The sequence below is a fragment of the Chroicocephalus ridibundus genome, chromosome 11 (assembly GCF_963924245.1).
Source record: "Chroicocephalus ridibundus chromosome 11, bChrRid1.1, whole genome shotgun sequence".
Lineage (NCBI taxonomy): Eukaryota > Metazoa > Chordata > Aves > Charadriiformes > Laridae > Chroicocephalus > Chroicocephalus ridibundus.
This window is the reverse complement of record NC_086294.1, coordinates 11479188-11501831: the sequence shown is the minus strand read 5'-3', so window position 1 is coordinate 11501831 and position 22644 is coordinate 11479188.

The following is a 22644-nucleotide window of genomic DNA, read 5'->3' as shown; positions in this document are numbered from 1 at the left end:
TGAAGTAGTGGAGAGAACCCAACCGCACAGGAATAAAGGAGATAAATCAACTCAAGGACCCGTGTTCAAACTGCTGTGAAGTATAATGGGTTTCATCTCTATCTGAATGCTCAGACTATAAAGGTACGGCAAGGAGGTAATAGCAGTGCTGAGTGTAAAACATCACATTACCTGTAACTGCAAGATGACAGCATTGTGGGCAACAACTGGCTTGGGGGAACTAAAGGTAAGCAACGTGCCTCATCATTCATCTGGTAAAGTGCCTGGATTTATGCCAGCGCAACGTGGCTCCCATTGATAGTAAATTAGGACATTTCTAGTGTCCACTAGATCCAAATGTGGTTTTGTTTGAGAACTGGAGGATGCAATGCAAGTATAACGTGGTTTTTCTTCTGGCCAGACTGTGAAAGGAAGGAGGCATGCATGACAGATGTCCTCATAGAGCAGTGTCAGGAGTGTTGTGGATCAGGTTTTTTTTCTCCATCTCTTTTTTCCCAAATACAGGTGCTGTGTAACGGCATGGCTGAGGTCTTTCACTGGTTTCAGGCTCAGCCAAAGGGTGCAGGGGACTGAGCAAAATTCCACATGTTTCTAAAGTGCCCCAAAAATGTGGGGGTATACTACCAAAGCCAACTGGTCTTTTTTCTATCCATTTCCTAGAAGGCTAAAGTAGAAGATTATGGTGTAAGGTGTTTCCTCATTTGCACTAATGCTATCCAGCAGCATGGTAACTGAAGGGAGCAACAGTGGCAGATAAGCTGAGAGTTAATGGTCAATGAATTCTGGCTCATGATAGCTGTGTTCTCCCACTGTACAGCCTTTGCCATTGAGCTGGGAAACTTACAGTGCTGGTACCACGTGCCCTGCAAATCATACTCTTCCTCTCAGTTTTCTATTTCTGTGTGTGTATTTCTCCTAAAATTAATCTTTCAATTAAGAAACTGCCAAACCAACACCCTCCACCCAAATTCCCGAATACTGCCCATCAATTTAGGTCTTATTCCTTTATTCTCCCAAGCACAGGACCTAATTCATGCAAAAGACTTCATGTTTGATTTTGGTCAAGTCACTTAGTTTCTCACGAGGGAAATTAATCTGACCTAACCTCAGCTATCTAAAATTTGGTGTTTAGTCCAAGCTTTCTGCACAGGCTCCTGCTGTTGTCAGAAAGAGAGACAAAGTCCCCCAGAGGGTGCTTCATCTTCTCCTGGCGGAGGGGCCCAGGTCTCCGCTTTGGACATCATTAATCTTCAATCTGTGCTCTGCTGCTTGCCCAGCAGGACACATCTGATCCAGATCAGGAGTGATTTATTCTGGCTTTACGCACAGATAAACTCAGAGCCAGCAGATTAGGACAGCTGTGAAACGAGGGTAATTCTTCCCCTCTCTCATTCTTTTGCCTGTTCTGTCCATTTGAATTTCAATCCGCCAAATATTTATCCATGTTTAATTTTAGGCGAAACATAAAAATAAGAAAGGCACAGAGTTTCTGCAGGACTGGGGCTGAGGACGGCACATCTTCAAATGAAGGTCTGTTTCTCGGCATATTTTTATGCAGAAAGCACCGTGCAATTCCAGCCGAGGCTTCTAGGTGCTTGTCCTGGTTCCGGCGGGGATAGGGTCAGTTTTCCGCAGGCTCTGACAGGGACACGGGTATTCCATGCCATGTGAGCCATGCCCACTCTGAGCTGCCGGGGGAGGGGGCAGGAAGTCGCTGCTGGGAGCGGGCTGGGGCATCTGGGGTTCCGTAGTCGTGTTTGCATATCCCTCTATCCGTGTTATTGTTGTTGTTTTCTTGTTCCTTTTGCTGTTGTGTTAAATTGTCTTTGTCGCAACCCACGAGTTTTGCCTTTTTCTTCCAATTCTTTCCCGTATGGGGAAGGCTCGAGAGAGCGGCATGTGGTTCTTTGTTGCCATCTGAGGCCAAACCACGACAGTGCTGAAGCGTTAAATCATTGCCATCACCACGGGCCCCAGCTGACAATCAAACATCTTCCTGCTGCAGATACGAAGGAATAGGTGGTGTTTACAAAGGTTCCCTCCGCCTCTCAGCCATTTGCCTCCACAGACTAAAAGGAATTCAGCGCAGTCTCCCCTCAATGATCTAAAATTGAAATAAAATAATGGGTTTTATCAGGGTAATGCTTGCCAAAACACACACCAGCATGCCTCTCGGATCTATCCACGAGGATCAGCCAGATAAAGGGCATGCGACAAGTTGGAACTTTTCAGAAGCATTTGGACTTGGCAAAGCATTACCAGGCAATTAAAACCTTGCGTGAACCCAAGTCTTGCCTCGGCTTGTTTGCAGAGTTAAAACGTTTCCTTAAAAAGAAAACAAAACCAAATAGACCTCAGCAGCTTAATGAGAATTTTATTGTATTACCTCTTATTTACTGGTATGGAAATGCTCAGATTGTTCTGTATAAATAGCATCCTGTTTCTTTTCCTCTTTTCTTAGGTTTTTAACTAATCAGCTTGGAAATGCATTTGCCATTAATCTGATAACCACGGTTTCATTTAGCAATGATCAAACCCTGGCTTTCAGATTAACTTTATTTGAAGATAAGATCTCATTCATTTATTGTGTATTTTTAATTAAGAAATGCAATTTAGGTATAATTATCCCATTTACTGAGCTTAAGGTGAGTTTGCTATTCACCCCTGACAATACTCAGGTCAGTTCTCTGTATTAATCTCTTTCCAATTTAGATGACAAAGTGACCACATTGCTTTGGACTTTCATTTTGTTGTTTCTTTCGTGGAAGCCCCAGGATTCTTAAGCATTGTAATCACCATGTGTATACACAGACTTTCTCACAGCAGATAGATACCAACCATAGGAACCCTGAGTGTGAGTCTTCTCACCTCTGGTGCAGATGTCCATTTCAAGGTCCCATTCTCCAGGAGGAAGAAATAAGTGGTCCCAAATTGTGTTTTATCTCCTTTCAACAACTGCCATAGGATGAGACAGCAAGTGCTCAAGGTGGTCTAGCTCTTTCTGCAGTTTACAAAAGAAGTCTTGACAATGAGTTTGCATGCAGATTTCTATTACGAACCTCCACATGAGGATGGATATGTCCCTTTCTACTCTGTAAAGGCAGAAAACTGCCTAAAAGGTCTGGGGTTTTGAGCAGAAGGCGGATCCCTTTACAAATATTGCAGTATTATGACTCCCGCTACACCTGTGGCCCATCCACTATGCAAGCATGGTAATCACAGATACAGGGCAAGAAGAACCACTGGAAGACAGCAGTATGCACACCCCACTGGATGTTGTATAGAGGAGGAGTGTAAAATCCAAGTGTCGGAAGGTGCTTTGTTGGCAAAAGAATTAGAAGTGTCTGCCTGTAATCCCTAACCATGGCACTATCTGAGAGTACTGACAATTCTCACTAGGACGTTTAGGCGCTTGCGTTGCATTTGCAAACCAAAGTGCAACTGTAACTGCCTTATTAGTCGGACGCAGCACCAAGCTCTGCTTCAATATCACTGCTTTCAGCAGTGGTCTGTTCTCAGGGAACAGCAGGTTTCTGGCTCAGTGCAGCGGGAATTCCAGTTTGATCTCCAAGTCCAGGCAGCTGCTTTCAGGGTAAACAAGAGAATCACAGAATCACCGAATCATAGAATACCAGGTTGGAAGGGACCTCAAGGATCATGTGGTCCAACCTTTCTTGGCAAAAGCACGGTCTAGACAAGATGGCCCATCACCCTGTCCAGCTGAATCTTAAAAGTGTCCAACGTTGGGGAATCTACCACTTCTCTGGGGAGATTATTCCAATGGCTGATTGTTCTCATTGTGAAAAATTTTCCACTTGTGTCCAATTGGAATCTCCCCCGGAGTAAATTGTACGCATTACCCCTGGACTTTTCCATGTGACTCCTTGTAAAAAGTGACTCTCTTTGTAGCCACCCTTTAAATACTGGAACATGGAGACAAGATCTCCCCTAAGCCTTCTTTTCTCAAGGCTGAACCAACTCGATTCTCTCAGCCTTTCCTCTTGTGGCAGGCTTCCCAGTACTTTGATCAACTTTGTGGCCCTTCTCTGGACCCTCTCCAGCCTGTCCACATGGGTGAATTTCCCAGCCAGCCTCACAGATGGGAAGAGAAAGGCAGGTTGAGATACTCACCATTGCATTTCAACTAATTCCTGACTAATGATTTCCAGAGAGCATCCCAGCCAAAAGGAATCTCAGATTGTCTTATCTACAAGGTCTGGGAAAAAGGGGTTTAAGACCTTCTGGCAGTGAGGTCTGTCTTCACCACATCATCATGACAGAGATTGTAGATGCCCCAGGTTGCCTGGAAAGGCAGCTTTTTGTTCTGATGAACTGACTCTTGACTCTTAAATAGACTCTTCTGTGCACTCAAAGAGAAAAAAAAAGCAACAAGTGCACAAAAATGAGTGGGTTGAATTGTAAAGGCTAGCTGCAATACCTTTTTACAGGCCCTGTGTTTTGCAAAGCTTGCTTTGATTTGTTCTCCTGATGTTCCTCTCCTGGTGACAAAGGAGGAGAACCTAAAATTAATTCCCAACTCCAAAGCAACATGGCAATGACAGGAAAAGTGTGAGTCTGTGTAACTGTTAATATGTCTGCTGCTGTAGCAGGCTGGCGAAATAGCAGTTAAATACTGTACTTAAAAAATTCCAGTCTGCGTGGTATCCTAGACATTCCATGGTATCTGCAGTGATGTCATTAGCCCACTCTTGATAGAATAAGCTTTTGTCTTCAGCTGCTATGACCCTCGGAAATTCATCAGCACAGCTGGATCCAGAGAAGGCATCAAATCACATAATACATGGGGATAGTCAGCTTACTCTTACCTGCATTTAAAAGCAATTTTCTTGTCCTTAAATAATCTACACATGTTAATTAGAAGCTAGTAAAGTAGCTTAAATGGTGTGAAATTAGAATGAATTATTCATGTCATTTCTTGTCTGCAGCAGTTGCAGATAGTGGTTTTGTTTTGGGGAAAAAAGACTTAAATAATGAGAAGATGAAAATTCTTATTAATTTGTTTTGCCAGGAAGAGAAGCCTTTGCTGTTGAACAGGGCTTCAGTTTAGAAGAGTACTTCAGATGAGAAAAAACCAGCCACTCATTTAGCCAGTACATGTTGACCAGTCTTTAATCACTGACTAGCCTCAAACTACTTTCAGAGATACTAGTGATGCAAAAATAGTCTTTTGCAGGCTACATAGCCCATGTTCTCTGCCCATGGCAAAATGTTTCCTACAGCAGGAAAAGTAATTTAGAGCTTGCAGATTCCAAGTGGAATATTACAAGTTTACCATTTTCTAAGAAACTTTTCTGCAAGGAGCGGAACAGATGGGTCCATTTCTCCTTGGGAGTAGAGGCCAGCTTTGGTGATGTTCTTTGAACACAAACCCGTACAAATGGCCCATGATTTACCAACTCATTCTGAGAAGAGCTACAGACTTAGATCTTTCTATCTCTTCCAACCTGGGGCTGAATAAGTAGTAGGGACAGAGATGAAAGGCAGAATTTAGAAATACTAATTTAGCAGGTTTTGACTTAGAGCAACTTTGCTAAAGCAAAATGAATAAGACTTAGATGGAAAGATAATTAGCAGAAACGCAATTAAGCTATCCCAACAGGAACCAACTTCAGCGTCTCAGCCAGAACGTGCTGTTCCGATCTCACCAGGTAAAGCAGTTCTAGTGTCATCCGAAGTATTCAGCTAAAGAAAGCACATCCTCATTTATCTGTTTGAAAACAAATTTTAAATCCAACAGAGAAAATATCACAAGAAAGCGAACATAGAGGGGTAGAAATTCAGGAATGAGAGCTGAGGAAAAGCAATAAAGATGCTGCATTTGCATTTCTCTATATGGGCCCAATAGTAGCAATTTATGATACCTAAAGATGCTGTAAATTTCCTTACTTGAACACTTCTTCTAAATGTCAGAGATGGCATTCACTGCTCTTATAATTTATATATGGCTGCAGTCAGGATCCTTTGAAGAGCCTGTATCCTCCCTAACCTTGCCCTTGTCCCCTAAGCTTACATACAGTGAGAGATTTTAGCCTGGCAAAAGTGTTAGCCGTACAAATACAAGAGATGGAAAGAGAAGGGATGCACAGAGATCCAACACAGCTTTTCCAAAGAGCAGGGAAATGCAGTAGCCACATAAAAAAGCTACACTTGGGGATGTGAAACTCCAGTCCAACAGCCAGCCCAGAGCAGTAACTCAGTTGATGATCAGCTGTGGCACCTCCCAATGAACACCAAGCAGCGCCCCCCGCTTTACATTAAAGGCTTGAATTACTTTGCTTTTCTATAGGATAGAAGTTTATTTTTGGGGCCATTACTCAAGAGTAGATGGCATATGGGAAGTTCACAGCTAAGTGTACCCCGTAACAATGTGTTCATGTTCTTATTTCCAAAGTCAATGGCAGACACAGGAACAGACCCAGTTTCAACTCCCAGTTCAGTGACCTACTCACTAGACCACAAAATCGTTTTTTGTGTAGACAGACATATAAAGATATGGATGGATGGCTCAAAGCCTGATTTTATTGCCATATGGACACCTAAAAATTACCATTTTAAAATGCAAAGGATTTTAGCTGCTGCATATTAATGAGTCCAATCTTCTACAATGAGGCAATAATGAAATGACCTATAAAAGCAGTTAACATCAGTAGAAGTGAGATCAAACGTAGCTTCAGTGCTAAAAACCCTCCTATGACTGCAGAGGCAAGCACGCTTTCTTATAATGTGCCCACCCTATACAGTGCAGCCATCTCAAATATTATGGAATTGTTTCTGCATCAAATATCTAACACAATGCTGTCCATTCACCTAAAATCCTGAGCTGCTTTATATCATCTCATCTTGCAAAACTCCTGCACCTTAAGGGAAAACCTCACAGCACTGTCAGTTTGAGATCTGGCACCTCTGCGTGCGGATTGACATCCTCAATGAATGCATTTAAAATATCTGTAGAGGATCTTTTTTTTTTTCCCCACCCTGCTAAGATTTCTGATTTCTCATTGGGTTTTGGTGTTCTCACACACATGCCCACAGGGTAACAAGGTACACTTTCTAAGCTATAGTAGATATTCCTTGTGACAGCAAGCGAAAGAGAGAAAAGATGCAAAGCTACACCATTCCATCAAGCTCACAGCGGCAGAAATGGAACATATGTCTCCAACAACATAAAAATGCATTGGGTAAACTTCTCGGCTGTGGGACTCCCACAGATTTCCAGGAACCACACACGTGATCTTTGCACCTTGCCAAGCACCCTAGATACGTAATCCATTGAGGGGAACGTAACTTTATATTTGTCTTATTCCTGTCTTCTCTCCATTTATTTTAACTGCTGCACTGAAATGTAACATGGCAGAGAACGTCCCTGATGCTACATGTTAAGTCTTTATGCAATGACGTGAAGACTCTTCAATAAACCTGTTGGGTACTCGGCAGAAATGACAGTGCAGGAAACACGGTTGTCACTTGCATTTGCAGATGAAGTCCTTTGACATCTGGAACCAATAAGGATGGGGTAACCACAAGTGGAGTAAGTTACAATAAGTTACAAGAGCAACTTGAAACTTTGAAATCTATTTCTCTGGAAATTTGGATATGTCAGCATTTCCCGTGAAATTGAAAGTCCATAGAATTGTACTAAAAGAAAAGATTGCAGATAACCCACAGATACTGACAACTGTTTTTTCTCTAATTAATATACTTCATTTCTTCTTCAAAGTGTTAGGCTATTTCATTACGAACTCAAATAGGGGACACTTTGATCTGAAAAATAAGGTGGTTTAGATCTCTCCTAATTAGCAGCTATCCTTAAAGATTTTTACAATGAATTTGAAGAAAAATTATATTATAATCTGTCACGCCTACTATGTGTGTAGTATGAGAAGATCATAGAATATTTATTTGACATGATATGATATATCCTCTAGACATCAGTGTTGTACATTTTGAAACAAAAAAAATGGATATGAAAGTTAAAATAAAATAAATACAATCTATATCAATTAAGTCATCCAGAAAAAAGATCTTACTATGACCAAGAATGATGTTTTTAAAACACAACCCCCCCTCCATTTGAAAATAATATGAATGGAAAACGCAACCAATTCCTATGCAATTTTCTTAAAACTTTTTACTGTCAGTAGCAAAACATTCTTGGAAGGGTCTGGTTGCAAGGACTCATGATCCTGCTGACACAAAGAAGGTCTTCTACTGTGCCACAGGCACTTTAAGGGAACCACCTGCCCTCAAGCTCCACCCTACAGCCAGTACATAAGCCAGCAAAGTGGCCCAGGCCAGTTGATGAAAGTCTGGGCTACTGGAGGAGTTGCTGTGAGGTGATGGGCTGCTGCACTACAAAGACTGCTCAGCTGTGTGGAGGCGACTGTCAAGATAAAGGTACTGCTGGGGGTATCTGGGTGAGGAGATGATGGATGGTTGAAGTTCTTTGGCTTTTGGAGACTCTGAAATGCACTGTATGTCTAAGGATGGAGTTGGTGACCCGCTGGCCTCTTGGAGGAGGAGACAGAAGTGGGTGACTGGAATGGTTGTGACCTGTTTGCTTTAGAGCTTGGGCTGTGCCTGGTGATGTAGTTGTGCTTTGTGCTTCTATAGCGCCTAATCTTCAAGGCAGGCAATTTTGGTCTTTGGGGTGTTAGGAGGTAGTGTGTGGCTGACTCCCCTGTGTGGGAGGGAGGCAGAGGTCTGCCGGGGATCTGGCATCCATCAGAAAACAGATCTGAAATGCGGGATCCTGATTTTCCTGGCCTGTAGCTCTGACTAGGGAGTTGTTGTCCTCTCCTTTCATTTCAGTTTTGATGAGAAATACATCACAGCATGTTACTTTGTATATTAAAAATGTGCTTTAAATGCCTTGTACTAATTCTAGTAGTTGTCTGCAGTGCTTTTTGGTTTAAGATGCTTAAAAAATGAATAATGAGGACAGAAGGAGTAGGTCAAGGGATCAGATGTTACATATCCAGAAGAAACAGGAAGGAATAGCATTTGGAAAACAAAATAATTTCCTTGAATGAACTCTTGACGTGGATGAGAATTAACTTTGCCAAACCCAGATGGTGCTGCAAGGAACAGTGAAGTTAATTCTTCCTATTGCTGAAGTGCAGTATAACCTATTTGTCCTTTATCTGTCCTCGTTATGTGGTGATGAGATCAAAGCTGACATCTGGCTGCAGTTTTGCTGAAACTGGGCAGGTGATGCTCTCTACTGAATTCATAAAGAGAAAATACATTTGGAAAGAAAAAAGCTGCTAGAGCTGCCTCCCAAAAGTTTTAGTGTTCAGAAAGTATTTTATATACTGTAGTAACTGCTGCTTCTTGTGATGCTGCATTATCCTAAAAAGGTAACGGATTACACATGAATGTTATAAAACATATTAATCATCTCGACCTTGGTGGTATATTAAACTACTGACCAATTTTCATGGCAGTCTGGTATTTACATCTGTGAAAAGAGATTATAAAATGCAATTGTACTTCAGTGTTACACAGTCCCTGTTATGCTCCAGTTGCGGAGGATAGAGGGTCCTCTAATTCCAGCTCATTCTTATTCTCCAGCACAAGCTGTCGTGATGTACGCATTTAATTCTTCAGGGCTGCATTTCAATGTCAGTATGTTGTTCTTGATAGATGGATTGCACCCAGCCTAGCACGGTTGTGTTAAATGCCACTTAAAGATACGTAAAAGAAAAGGAAGAGAATTGAGTCCATACTGTACCAGAACAAGTTTTAAAATAAGAGCTTTTCTTGCTAAAAAAGATTCTTTGGTGCATCCTCCAGGTGAAGTTAAAGGGCCTTGCTCTGGTGCAGAGCCAAGGGTTGTAAGAGCTGGGAGTACTGGCGGGGGCTGCCTTCTCGATGTGCTGTTGTATGGAGTGAAGCCCTGATTTGGCCTTTAAGTTGCATTTAATCTTTGTAGCTGCATTTCTAAATTCTGTGTCTAAATACAAGGTGACAGTCCCTCCTAGAAAGTGTAGTAAACAGCGTATTTCTGAATTTTAACTAACATAGTACTCAATACCACTTCTGGAATGTGACATGTCCTTTGTTAGGAGAGCATTTATAGATGTGAAATTCATGGTTTTCAGCTTTTGACCAGCACCTTTATTTCAGTGGTGCTATTGTGACTGTAATGCCTGGGGTTACTCGAAGCAAGGGTCTTGGCACCTACAAATGCCAATCTGTTTCTAGCTAATAAGGACTTGTACCTTCATGCGTACTCAAGTACTTAGTGGCCATGGATTTGCATAGTGGGCACATCTGAGGGCCTGGATGGTGAGCGCTATGCATGGCGGGGCAGTCTCCTTTAATGTTGCTTGGAGCTATAATATGGAAAGGGTGCTCCGAAAGGTCCTCCTTTGGCCCTTCCATGTCACTTAAGATGGTTGAGAAATGCTGTATAGCTGTAATGACAAATTTAATATTCTTAACTTCTACATAAATTTATGTTAGAAAAATCGGTACTGCATAGCAAGCTTCAGATGTGTAGATATTATATGTTCTGAGTATGCAAATAGGGTCTTAAAAGATCATTGAAGAATTGCCTAAATGGCTATTTGCCATCAGACTGAAGTTGACCATAGGTCTGAAGGTGGTATAGTGTCCTCCTATACCTTTGTTGCTTGATCTCACAGACAGAAATTCCTGGAAGGCAGACCGGACTACTAAAAATGCCTTCCACCACCCTTTTGCTTTGTGAAAGGAGGCTGCAACAATGGTGACTACACATTGCAAATCTGGTGACTGTCCTTTATCTTTAGGAACAAATTAAGCTAGTGGATGTGTAGATGGCACATACTCAGTGGGCTGAACGCCTTCTTGATATATCAATGGCAGCACATTGCTTTCTGTGCTTCTCTGGCAACAGTAAATAGCAGTAGGAAAAGCAATAGTGTTTTATCTATGGCAGGCACACTACATAGGGAGATTTAATATATCTTATTAGATCAACACAGTAATGCACATCCTCTTCTTTACACGACATGTTCACTTGGAATTTACACCACTTGCCAGGACAGAATATCCCAAGTTTGGGAAATGGGTGACAACAAGGTAATCTTCCTGTTGCTTCTCCCTTCTTATTGGATCTGAATTCATAACTTTAATGTCTAAGCAAATGATTGCTGTTCTTTCTGAAGCATTTCAAGTGTTCTGTGAAATAAGTTAAGTCTCTCGCAACAGCTCACTGAGGTTTGTCAGCTTCTTTGGAGTATCTGCAGATGCTGCCAAACAAATCTCTATTGCTAGACTGCCTCAAGCTGAATTTAACACTTAATCTAGGTCTGCAATTTGTGAAATATCCATCTTCCAAGTGAGGCTGGATCCCCAAACCAGGCTCTAAATGTCTCTGAGGTCTGGGAGAATTTGAAGCTGGAGCTATACTTTGGCTTAAAGCTCTCCCTCTAATACTGATGTGAAATTATCTTGGGAGGAACACAGAGTGGTCTGAGGAATTTAGAAAGATCTTTGTTTCTCAGCACTTAGGCACATTGAAAGCCTTTTTGGCTCTCTTCCTTCCCTTTGCTTGGCTTTCAAAAGATCTTATGATCCATTGCAAAGAGAAAGCACTCCTTCCGTCTTTTAAAAAAAGCTATTTGAAGAAATAAAGGCGAACAGCTTAGAAGTTTCCTTTGCTCAGTTTTCCCCATTAAAAAACATCCATCATGTTTGGCTCATTTGTGGTCAAGTAGAAAATGTTGGGGGTTTGCTTCATGTATGTATTGAGACCTTTGCAGTGTAGGACAGATCTGCTGTGGGTTGTCGGCTGGTGTCAGGGTAACGCTGACAATTCCCGCCTTGGATGCCCTATGTGAGGAGACCTCTATTTGGGTGTTAGTAGGCTTCTAGTAGCAGCATGAGAGGAGTATTCAGGGCTGTAACTGCCTCAGACAAACGTAACTAAAATAGGAACTATTTATCTGTGTAAAACTGCTGTGTGAGGAATCTCATGAAGGTCATACCTGTTCTCCTGTACTTCTGAGTTTAGGTCAGTGTGTCCTAAGCAGTCTCAGTATTTTGTGTGCTGTCTCTTCATTTCCATTAACTTGGAACCACAATGCTGCCATGTTAATTATGACTTGGCGCCCTGCCTCTTAAACCCATGCCTGGGTCTGGTTCAAGTCTTGCTTTTCCTTTCTGCATTGAGGTAACTCCACCACTGACTCAGGTGCTTCTCTTGTCTTTTACTTGTTTAAGTGAGATTAGAAACAAGCCCTGAAAGCCAGTGCCTGAGTATCACTTGAAAAACAGTTTGAGGCAATTTATGTGTATTCAGGTTCAGCCAAAGCAACCCAGTAGCTTTCTGAGGCTTTGGGATGAGCCTTGGGATCAAGATTTAAATTACATAGCTATTTCAAATAGCTGCTTTGCATTGTTCAGTAGTAAGGCAATACTGCAGAAACTCTCACTGTTCCTTACAGCTGGTTTACTGCATAGAGCAAAATTTTCCATCAAGCACATAGGATACACATGATCGTTTAAGAACAAAGGGTAAATAAAAAAAAAACCAAACCAAAAATAAACTGAGAACATGCCACCTTTTTATTTGTCCTTTAATGTTTTCAAAGCATTTGCATTTCAAAACACACTAATCTGTCGACTTTGATTTATTTTTATTGAAATACAAATCAAACTCAAAGCCCAAGGGAAGGGGGATTTTTTTTAGCCTGTGGCGGAGAAACAATTTTAATTTCTTTTAAATGTATTCTGCACTCCTTTGTTCTTGCTCAGTCAAAACATATATGGATTTCAATGAGTTTTGTTCAACCAAGGAATAACCGAGGACTGCAAAAGAAGCTTTTTGACTGTAGCTCCGTAAATCCCCCCAAGTGCTGAGACAAGGTCAAGAAACTGCCCTACTTCCATGATTACATGGAAAACTACATGTTTGTGGAAAATGAGGAAGCCTAAGGGGAGAAGTTCTTTGATAATTACATGACAAGTGGAAGATGCTAGTGACTGACTGGGCCCTTTGCTCCAGGGAAATGCTGAAGGACTTCAAGCAGTTGACTCCAGGCTATTTTTGGCATCTTTGTTGGGTACAAAAGCAGCCAGTGTCAAGTGGCCAGGCTCCTTATAGGTGAAGAGTGACTGTACTTAGATGCTTGGCATCAAACCACAAACTCCCTCACAATCCTCGTGCAAGGAGCTGACAGAAATGGATGCAATTTGAACATCTGCTTTCATTTTAACAAACTATCACTTTGCGAGGGGGGGGAAAAACACTTTATGAATTTCTGATCAGTTCAGTTGACGCAGCTGGATTTCAGGCAAAACGCTAGGAGCCCAAGGGCTCGCCACCAAACTGGAAACCCGCTTACCCCAGTGAAAAGAAGGCACTGGGAGACTGCTGCAGTAGTTGGGAAGATGAGAGCATAAACCACTTGCTGTGGTTTAGGGGTTCAGGAGGAAACTCCCCCTTGTCATTAGATCTCCCAGGGATTTGCTAATGTTCAGTGCCTTCCAAGACGCTGTTTCTCTGGTAAAAAAGGATGATTTTTGCAGTGAAAGGATACTGAAGCCCTTCAAGTAAATATCGCTTGAGTGCTGCCAGATCCTAGATCTGGGCAGGATTACCCTGTGATGCAATGGATGAAACGGAAAATGGCAGAAGAATCCCAGGTATTTGAGGCAAAAAACTACAATGCCTTTTAAATAGTCTTTTCTCCTCAGTGCTTCTTTTCTGTGAGTCAAAAGGTTACCTTAAATCACATTTGACTTAATAGGCAGATAGCATAATGGTGCTCATAGCCATTGCCTGTATTTCTTATTCCTGTGGATTGCTTCCACCAATAGGTTAGAACCAGAGGACTGAATATACCAAAACCAATTTATTCATCTCTGCTAGGAGAGGTATCTTCCTAAATTGCTGATCCTGCCCCTCGTCTTTTCTCTTGCCTCTCTTCACCTGACTTGTCTGAATACATATGTGAGCTGAGAGAAAAAACATCTTTCCCCATAACCATATTCTCTGCATGTGAAGAACATTGAACACTTCTTAGATCAATTAGTATTTTTAGCACAAAGGAAAATGATAGCTCTGTTCTCTTTAGCTATGGATGGAATGGGAATTAGGTAATTGCCTAATTAGGAATTAAGGGATGGGAATTTAGGGAATTAGCCTAAAGACTTTATTTTTGCCTGTTGAAGTCTGGTGCTTCTTGTTACCATCCTTAATTCTTTTCTAATGCCTTGTCCCATGACAAAACACCTGTTACCTGAGAAAAGGTTTCCAGAGCAATAGAGTACAGTCTTTAGCTATGTTAAATGTTGAGTGTAGGGATGTTAATTCCTACATGCACAAATTGGTGTTTACCATGTCTCCCTTCAAATTGCTTCCAAAGGGAAAATGCGAGTATGTGACAGACTACGCACTGGTGTGAAAGTATTTGTATTTATGAGTGTGTATTGGTATGTTGCAGTATGGTGCATGTGTGAAAGGACTTGTGCTTTGTTTTATTTACGTGCATCTGGAAGCATGTGCTGTGCCTGTGTACTCAGTGGGCAGTACACAAGTGGGAATGTGCAGGGAAGATTAGCAGCCAGAGCACGTGATCTCTGAGGAAGAGGAATGATAGAACATCTGGGTGGAAATTTACAGCTGCAGCTGGAGACACTTGAACTGTATCAGAGTAACCTCAATAACTGCTCTCTGGAAGATGCTGCAAAGGACTAACCCATTTCCTCTTTCTAATGAATAATGGAAAAGGCACTCCAACATTACTAATTAGGAAAGATTTTATTCTAGAAGACTTTAATAAGGAGTATTAATAAGCATCAACTTGAACAACGTTTCAGGAGCATGGAGATGTGCAGAGAAGCTTAAACTGCAGGGCTCTGGCAAAAGCTGCTAGCAAAGAAAGTCCAAAGTACTGCATGGAAAACAAGCTGCTTTTGCCCAGTTCTCAAGATCCAGTGAGAGATGCTGAGATCCTTTTCAGAAGATCTAAGCGAATAAAGACAAAAGGGACATTTCCATCTGATTTCCCAAGGAGCGGGCCTCCCGAAACACCCAGTGCAACTTTGGTTGCATGGTGCCTTCCAGGACTGGTACATGAGCTGAACATTTAGTAAGAATAGTGTCCCACTAAAAGGACACCAAACAGCCCTGTTCAGATAAGGTGCAACTAGATATTATAGTCAGAAGTAGAAATGGGACCTGTTTAATCGGTGGACTCATACATACAGGTGATGTGCTGCATTTGCAGCATGGTGGTTGGCTCTTTTCCACTTACATTAAGAGCAGTATTGGTCACTATGCAATACTGTTTGTTTTTTTTTTTCCCCACTGCTACTTAGCATAAAGTAAGCATAACGTAATCAAAGTCATGTTAGGTGTTATCTTTTAGAGGTAGTTGTGTTGATCTCTTACATTTTGTGAGGCGCACTCCTAATAAACAATTGTTGTTCAAACTAGGGTTTTAAGATAAAATATGGTCTATTGAAATGGTCCTGCAGGCAGCCCAGCTGTCCCAATGCCTTTGCCCCCCCCGAGTGACTCACCTTGAAGGTGTGATGAGAACAGGAGGCCTTTTCAGCTGCTTTTGAAATTCTAATTACTGTTCAGTACATTCAAGTGGGCCTGGGTCCAGCCTAGGTTTCAGCTCTGAAGATGACATTTGTGCATTTGTACAGGCTTGCTGGTGTCATGTAACTCTAGAGATGTGAGGAGCTGGATGTGCCAAAACACAGCAACTAGGTCACAACACTGAAACGGATGGGCCTCTTGGTTATTAGGCCACTAGCTCAGTTATTAAAACAGGCTTTTCTGCTTCCCATGAGTCATTCTAGGACCCATTTGAAGGGACACTGCAGAAGTAAACTATGTCTGACTTAGACACTGTGCGATTTTGGGACTAGTCACTTTGATTGTACCCATAATCAATAGTGGGCAGACCACTCATCTCAGGAGTCTCAAGTAAATTAAATTGACTGGAGGTGCTTTGTGTTACTGGTGAACGAAGGAAGTGATGCTTTGGCTTGATGTCAGAATATAAATGGCAGTGACTGCTTGCAGCTAGCTCGCTGCTGTTGGATATAGGTTAGAATGTATTCAGAAACCAGCATGGCTTTGAAATATTGCATCATCTGCTGCATGTTGCAAGGCTAGAGCAAGCCAGGGGTATGCCAGGTTCACCACTGGCTGTTCCTCCTCCCTGCTTTTTCTCTCAGGCATGGGCACAACAGTACCTCATTTGCAATATATTTAATGTAATGGGGTCATAATGCAAACACTGCTGAAGATTAAATCTTCCCTCTACTTACATGCTGTACTTCTCACAGGCCTTGTATCTGCACTTGCACCTCAGATGACTGAGGTGCAGAGAGGAGACAGAGCTCCTTTGTTTAAAAGTAAACTTTCAGTTTTGACTTCTGATTTCAAGTGAATCAGCAGCCGAGAGCTGTGCTCTGCTGCTTCGTGAGTACCCATCATCTACCCTCAGCTTACAGATTCCTCCGTGGGGTAGAGTGTTCCACCTTTTGCTGTATCTTCCGCTGGGAGCAGTATATCAAGACAGGAAAATTCCACTAGTACTTAAATATTGCGGTGAAAGCCATGATAAAATTTGAGGGGGAAAAAAAAAAGGTCTAGATCTGCAGAGCACGCAACTCTATTTACTAATTATGCCCACTGAGGCTTCAGATGAGAAAGCTCTTCACAGGGGGTAATGTGATTCCAGAGAAGTCTGCTTGCACTGACTGATGCTCCAATACAATTTGGAGGTAGTATATTTAGAAGAAATGACAATGGGATAAATTTGTCCTGTACTAAGCAGCTGACTTCTATGTGGTTGAGACTCTAGTTGAGGTACCTAATGCATTCAGCCCTTCTAGGATATATGCAGCAAGACGGTTGCCGACACATGCACTGTCAGGTCTTAGGGAATTTGCATTGAAGTTGTTTGAACCTCCTCTTTCATCCCATTCTGTGGTTGCCACTGTGCAGTTGTATTGCATTGTGTGCTCTGACTGAAGCAGGCACTTTTTAATGTGAGAAGTAGTAGTCAACCTTCCCTAAAGTGGGTGGGGAGGTGACCTATAACTGACTTGTACTGCAAGGGAATTGTCTTCTCCTTAGGGAAATCTATGCTTTCATAGAGAAACACTAACAGGAGTGTACTTGCTGATGCATATCATAGATCAGACTAAAAATAATAAGCTATGTACTGAAGGATCCTTTTGGAGGCAGCTTTTACTTTGCGGAGGTGGATTCATCTGGTATGACAGCTCATTAGATATAATATTGGGCTTCCTTATAGCTATCACTGGAGAAGACTCTCCTGTGGAACAATTCAGCGTAATCAAACACAGATCTCCAGAGCAGATCAGATGTGTCTGCCCTCCCCAGTCAACTTTGTAGATGTCTAAAATTAGACAAATGAGTCCCTACACTATGTGTATCTATACTGCCTCATAGTTGCTGCTGTTAATAACTTGGCAGCAAGGTGCCCTTCATCCTACTTATTCTGCATTTATAAATAAATATTTGGTGTGTCAGTGACTCAAAACCATCGATTGAGGTAGTTATCTGAGGTTTGAATTGATTTCTTATCCCTGGCCAGTAAATGTTTTTCTAAGACTTGCCAATTGTCTACTGCTTAGGAAGCTCATCAAAATGTCAGGCTTAGTTTGAGTCCTGGCCAGAATGAGAGCAGTTACATCCAGTCCCACACTGCACAAGATCCAGGGAGATGCAGTCATGAAATTCTCTGGAAACTCATTTAGGTTTAAAAGATATCCCACCTGATAAACTATTGTGAATAACTACTTTTTGTTCATAGGTCCTCCTGGCAAGAATCTTTCCCAAGCCTGAAGAACTTGAGATAATAGATTTCATTGTAAATGGACTAGAGTTTTTCCATTGGAGATCACACTTCTGTGCATCACTGCTGTTCTCTTACTGTAAACTGAACCAAAAAATGCTTATATAAAGAAAGGGGCGGGGGGAAGTATTGTGGTCATTGTGTGAGTTTTCTTTTTGCTTCAAGCCTTGATCTTATTGAATAGCTGCCTATCACTGAGCTATCAAGTTTAATGATGAAGAAAGGAATAGAAATGTGCTTTTGGCTGGGCTCCTTATCTAAAGGCTGTGATCTTTGTCAAGAAGATTGACAAAGCTTGTATTCATGGGATTTATTTATGCACGCTGATATGTGCAGTCTGGGGACAGGCTTCTTCTAATGCTGTTTTCTTGGAGACAGATGTCAGTGCTGTTCAGAGAAAGGTGCTGTTGCGGACTGCAATGCTCTGACATGCTGTCCATCTTGTCATCTTGAATATTCCTCTCCTGAATTACTTCTGTACAAGATAACAGCCAGGGAGCTATGCTAGTATGTCTGCGCATGGTCTCTTGAAGCGAAGAGGTGACCGCTTCCAAGCAGGAGTTGTTGTAACCACTGACCTAATATTGTCCTAAAACCTGGTGCCGTTTCAAGCTGGCCATCAGAACCCAGGAGTCAAAGGCTAGAAGGAGTTAACATCAGCCTGACACCTTGTTTCAGGATCACTGGATTTGAAACATAGCGGAGGACCAGGGAACTAGAGGGAGCATAAATAAACCAAACAAGGGCAAATCAGTCACCGTGGAAGACTCCCTCCCACTGAGCAGAGAGTAACATGTTTGGAATAGTTAGACTTCAGACTACCTCTGGTAAGTTATTTCCCATCTTACTGTCTACAGAGGAGCATCACTGAATGACAGCATGGTCTGTCTCTAAAAATCCTTGTGAAGTCACTTGCCCACAGTTACTTTGAAAACTGTTTAGTCCCATCCAGAACTTGTGTGGCTGTATGTAGACAGGACTTGCTGGGGCTGCTTAGCTGCTAAACAGATGAGCAGTCTCCAGGCTATGGAGCATAACGTCTCTGACGAAAGAAAAGCCATATTCTGTGAGAAGGGATGCTTTGGGTGTAAAGAAAAAAGGATTTTCTGGCTAACCTACAATCAAGTAACTCTGAGTTTGACTTTTGCTCAATGCCCCATAAATACATAACACTTGTATCCATCCTAATATACATTGAATAAACACGAGATGTAGAAAGGTCTCTCCCTGAAGCATGACAACATCTTAATGTCTTTGTTTTGCTATTAGTATAAATACGAGACTAAACTCCCACCTCTCTTTTGAATTCCCTCTCCCCCCAAGGTTTATAACATACCTGCTAGCAAGAGCCGTAGTCAAGCTCATGAAACCCACCAAAGCAAATCACCCACACTAAGCTTCCCTGTGATACTTCAAGGCCCTTGAATACTCCCCTGCTAAATAAAGTTGGAGGCTTCTCACAACAGCTACCATCAGGACTAAGTTATTGCTAAAGGAAGGAGACAGAATTCATTATTTGAAGCCCATAATGATTCAACTACAGGCCAAGGCCACTCCAGTGCACAAAGCTACTTGCTTTCAGCCTGGCTATTAGAAGTGACTTGGCTCCATGTTGGCAAGGTACAGTGTTTTCTGGAACAGCCACCATGACATACCACTCAAAATTGACCTAAATTGGTTAGATACCAAATTGAGTAGCTTCGGAAAAGGAGCGGGAAGGCAGATAAGGGTTTTATTATGGCCCTGTGGAAGGAAATTGAATTCAATCTCAGCAGGTACCACTAGATGTAATGATCTGGGTTGTTTTGTTTATTTTGCTGGAGGGAAGTGCTTTACCCGCACTGGCCATTAATCAGGTTTAAAGAGCCCATTTTATTAGTTACTCTGCTACACAGATTTTTCCCCTCTTACACAGGGTATTTTAAATAATATGAATCAACATTCAACTCGAAAACATTAAAACATTTGGCAGGGAAATGTCAAATAAGTGCATTGAAAGGATATAAAAAGTAGGATCAATTTAACTGGAAAATGCATTACCCATGCAAGTCCTAAATAACTGCTGAGTGTGGAAAGGCTGATAAAAAACAAACAAATCAATAGAATTAATTAACTGGGAGGCAGTGTGGTCCAGCAGAAAGACCATGAGGATGGGAATGAATCCCCTTGTGATTTCAGCCTGTACTCCAGGACTGAATAACTAGGTATTTAGGCTTCAGTTTCTTTTTAAAACTGTCTGAAGGATTTAGGTCCTTAGATGCCTTCCTCTCGTCAGTCTGCACCACAGATAAGAGTATCACTTAATCATTGTGCTTCCAAAGTGTGCTCAAGGCAGGTAGTGAAAAATCAGACATCAGGGGCTGAGGATTTGAACTGTCTTCTGGTGAAGGCAATGGCAAGCCCCCACCTCCTGATTAAACAGGAGCGGGAGGTAGTTCTGTCTTCAGCTTTGCAAAGTTAACGATCTTCAAAATTACTGTTTCTGTAGAGTGCGCAGATATCGAGGGGAAGTGGCATCATAGCTGAGCTAAAAGCTGGAAGAGACTTGCTTGTTACATTGACTTATTGCTGGGGATTTTTTTGTGAGTTTGACTGAATTTTCACCTGGATTTTAAAGCCTTTGCAGCTTTAGGCATAAGCTTCCAGGGAATATAATGACCTGTAGTAGTGGTACACTTGAGAACGAGACTAGTGAGAGATCTCACCTACTAAGCACTGCCCTATGTATCTATCCTTCTTTCAATCCAATCTTTTAAAGCAGTCCTGTTTCCTCACCACCAATAAATTCTATATTCTTCATGCTGTGTTTATTCAGCTTGGCTCAAAATGCAATTTCCCCAGAGTTGGGATCACAGCTTAAGGTCTAACTCTGGGCAAATCTACAGAGCTGTAATGTCTTCTAATGCATCTGAAAGTGCTTATATGGAACCAAGGTCTCGCAGAGGCTATAAGTGACTGAGCCTATAAAGCAGCAGACAATTTGCAAGCCTGGCAGCAGATTACTCCTACATTAATCACCTCAAGATACCCCATCTACAGTATAAGTTCTGTGTATTTGTGACAGTCCTTTGACATCCTGGATGTTTTTTACTTGTCAGCTGTTTGCACTTTGATAAAATAATCCATAATCATCTCTGCAGCTCCTCTAGCTTGACCCCAATTGACTGATTTATTTCTGCAAAGAAGCTTCACCTTTTGTCTCTGCCTTGTCCTGCCTTTTTGCCAGAAAATAAGCACAGCCCTCTTCCCCCACAAAACAGCAGGACAAATCTAGAGGAGTCAGGGATGGACAAGACTCATACCAGTGCTCTTCTGGGACTCAGCGGTCAATGCAATAATTTTGACAAAGTTTTCTTTTCTGAGCCATTCCAGATCTAAATAGGCAGCCATGTGCCAGCCTGGTCACAGCGCTATCATCTTGGGTCGTGCACAGTGCTATCTGTTTCTGCAGATCTACCTTGAGATATCTTTTTCTCTTATTGATGACTCTCTTTATGCCACACTTCAAATGTCACAAGCCTTCAAAGACTCTTCACAAACCTATGCTTTCACAAAAAACAGCACTTGAGTGCTGGGAATGTGGCTGTGAAACTGGCTGAAATGTCTGTCATGTTCCTGTTGGTGACTTTACGCCCCAGCTTGAACTTGACCCAAGCCATGCACAACTGCCCTAATCAGTTTGCAGCAGCAACATCCCCGTGTACAGCATTAGGTTTTTTTTTGTGCTGGAGTTTATGCTAAACGAAGAAGTGGCTCTGACAGAAAACTAGCACTGATCATCCTGCTGTATTAGGGCTCCCTGCTTTGTGTGGGATCCTTGTAAGGAGAAAGGTGAAGGCTAGGATCTGGTGGAGTAGAGCTAGGGAAAGATTGAGTGATAAAATCTAAATACAAGACAGTTTTGGAGGGACTGGAACTGAAGTAAACTGAACAAGTCATGTGCCGCAAGCTGTGAGTCCAGTCAGTGATGGGTTCAGTAAGGCCAAACAGAAGAATTCTTGAGGTTTACCAGTAACAGGAGCCCATCGACCTGAAAGCTCAGAGCTGAGTATCTGCTACAGTAAGAGGACTTGCATATCTATAGACAGTACTCAAAAATTTACAGGCAGAACTAGCCCAGCCTGTACTAGCTCAGGTACAGACAATGGGGCAGAGACCAATGACTTAGTCTTTTGGGCTTGATAAATGCTCAGTAAATGTCTTGTGTTGGAGCGAGAATTAGTTGCTCCAGGCTCGCAAAGAGAAGAGGTGGAGAACCCTTCCTCTGAAGCACAGTGGGTGGGATGTGACCTGTGGTAACAATGTTCACGTCACATGAAGCTGAGCGATCCCACAGGATGTGTTTGTGGCTGTCTCATAGAGCAAGTCAGAAAGAATTTTCTAGATTTTTTTAGAAGCTGACTTTGATCAAGATCTTGCTGAGATAACCTTTAAGCTAAGTCATCTGACACATTACAGCTTCTTGGCACTGTAGGAATGTAAGAAACTGGCTGTAAATGCCACAGAGGGTGACTTATGGCTGCCGAAGGTGACTAAAACATGGGCCATATTGTACCTTGAGCCAATTCTTGGACCTGTCTAAAATCCTAGCAAGTGTATGACTTCTGTTTGTAGCTGTGCCGTAAACTGTTGGCTTTCTACACGGGATGACAGTTTGCCTTACAGGTGGTAATTCAGGAATTCACTTGTGTTTTGCAGCCCTTAGTCTGTGAAATGCACCATCTCAAAAACCTCAGATGTCACAAATTCACATTCCGCTTTCTGGCAGTATAGACTCATCTTTGTACAC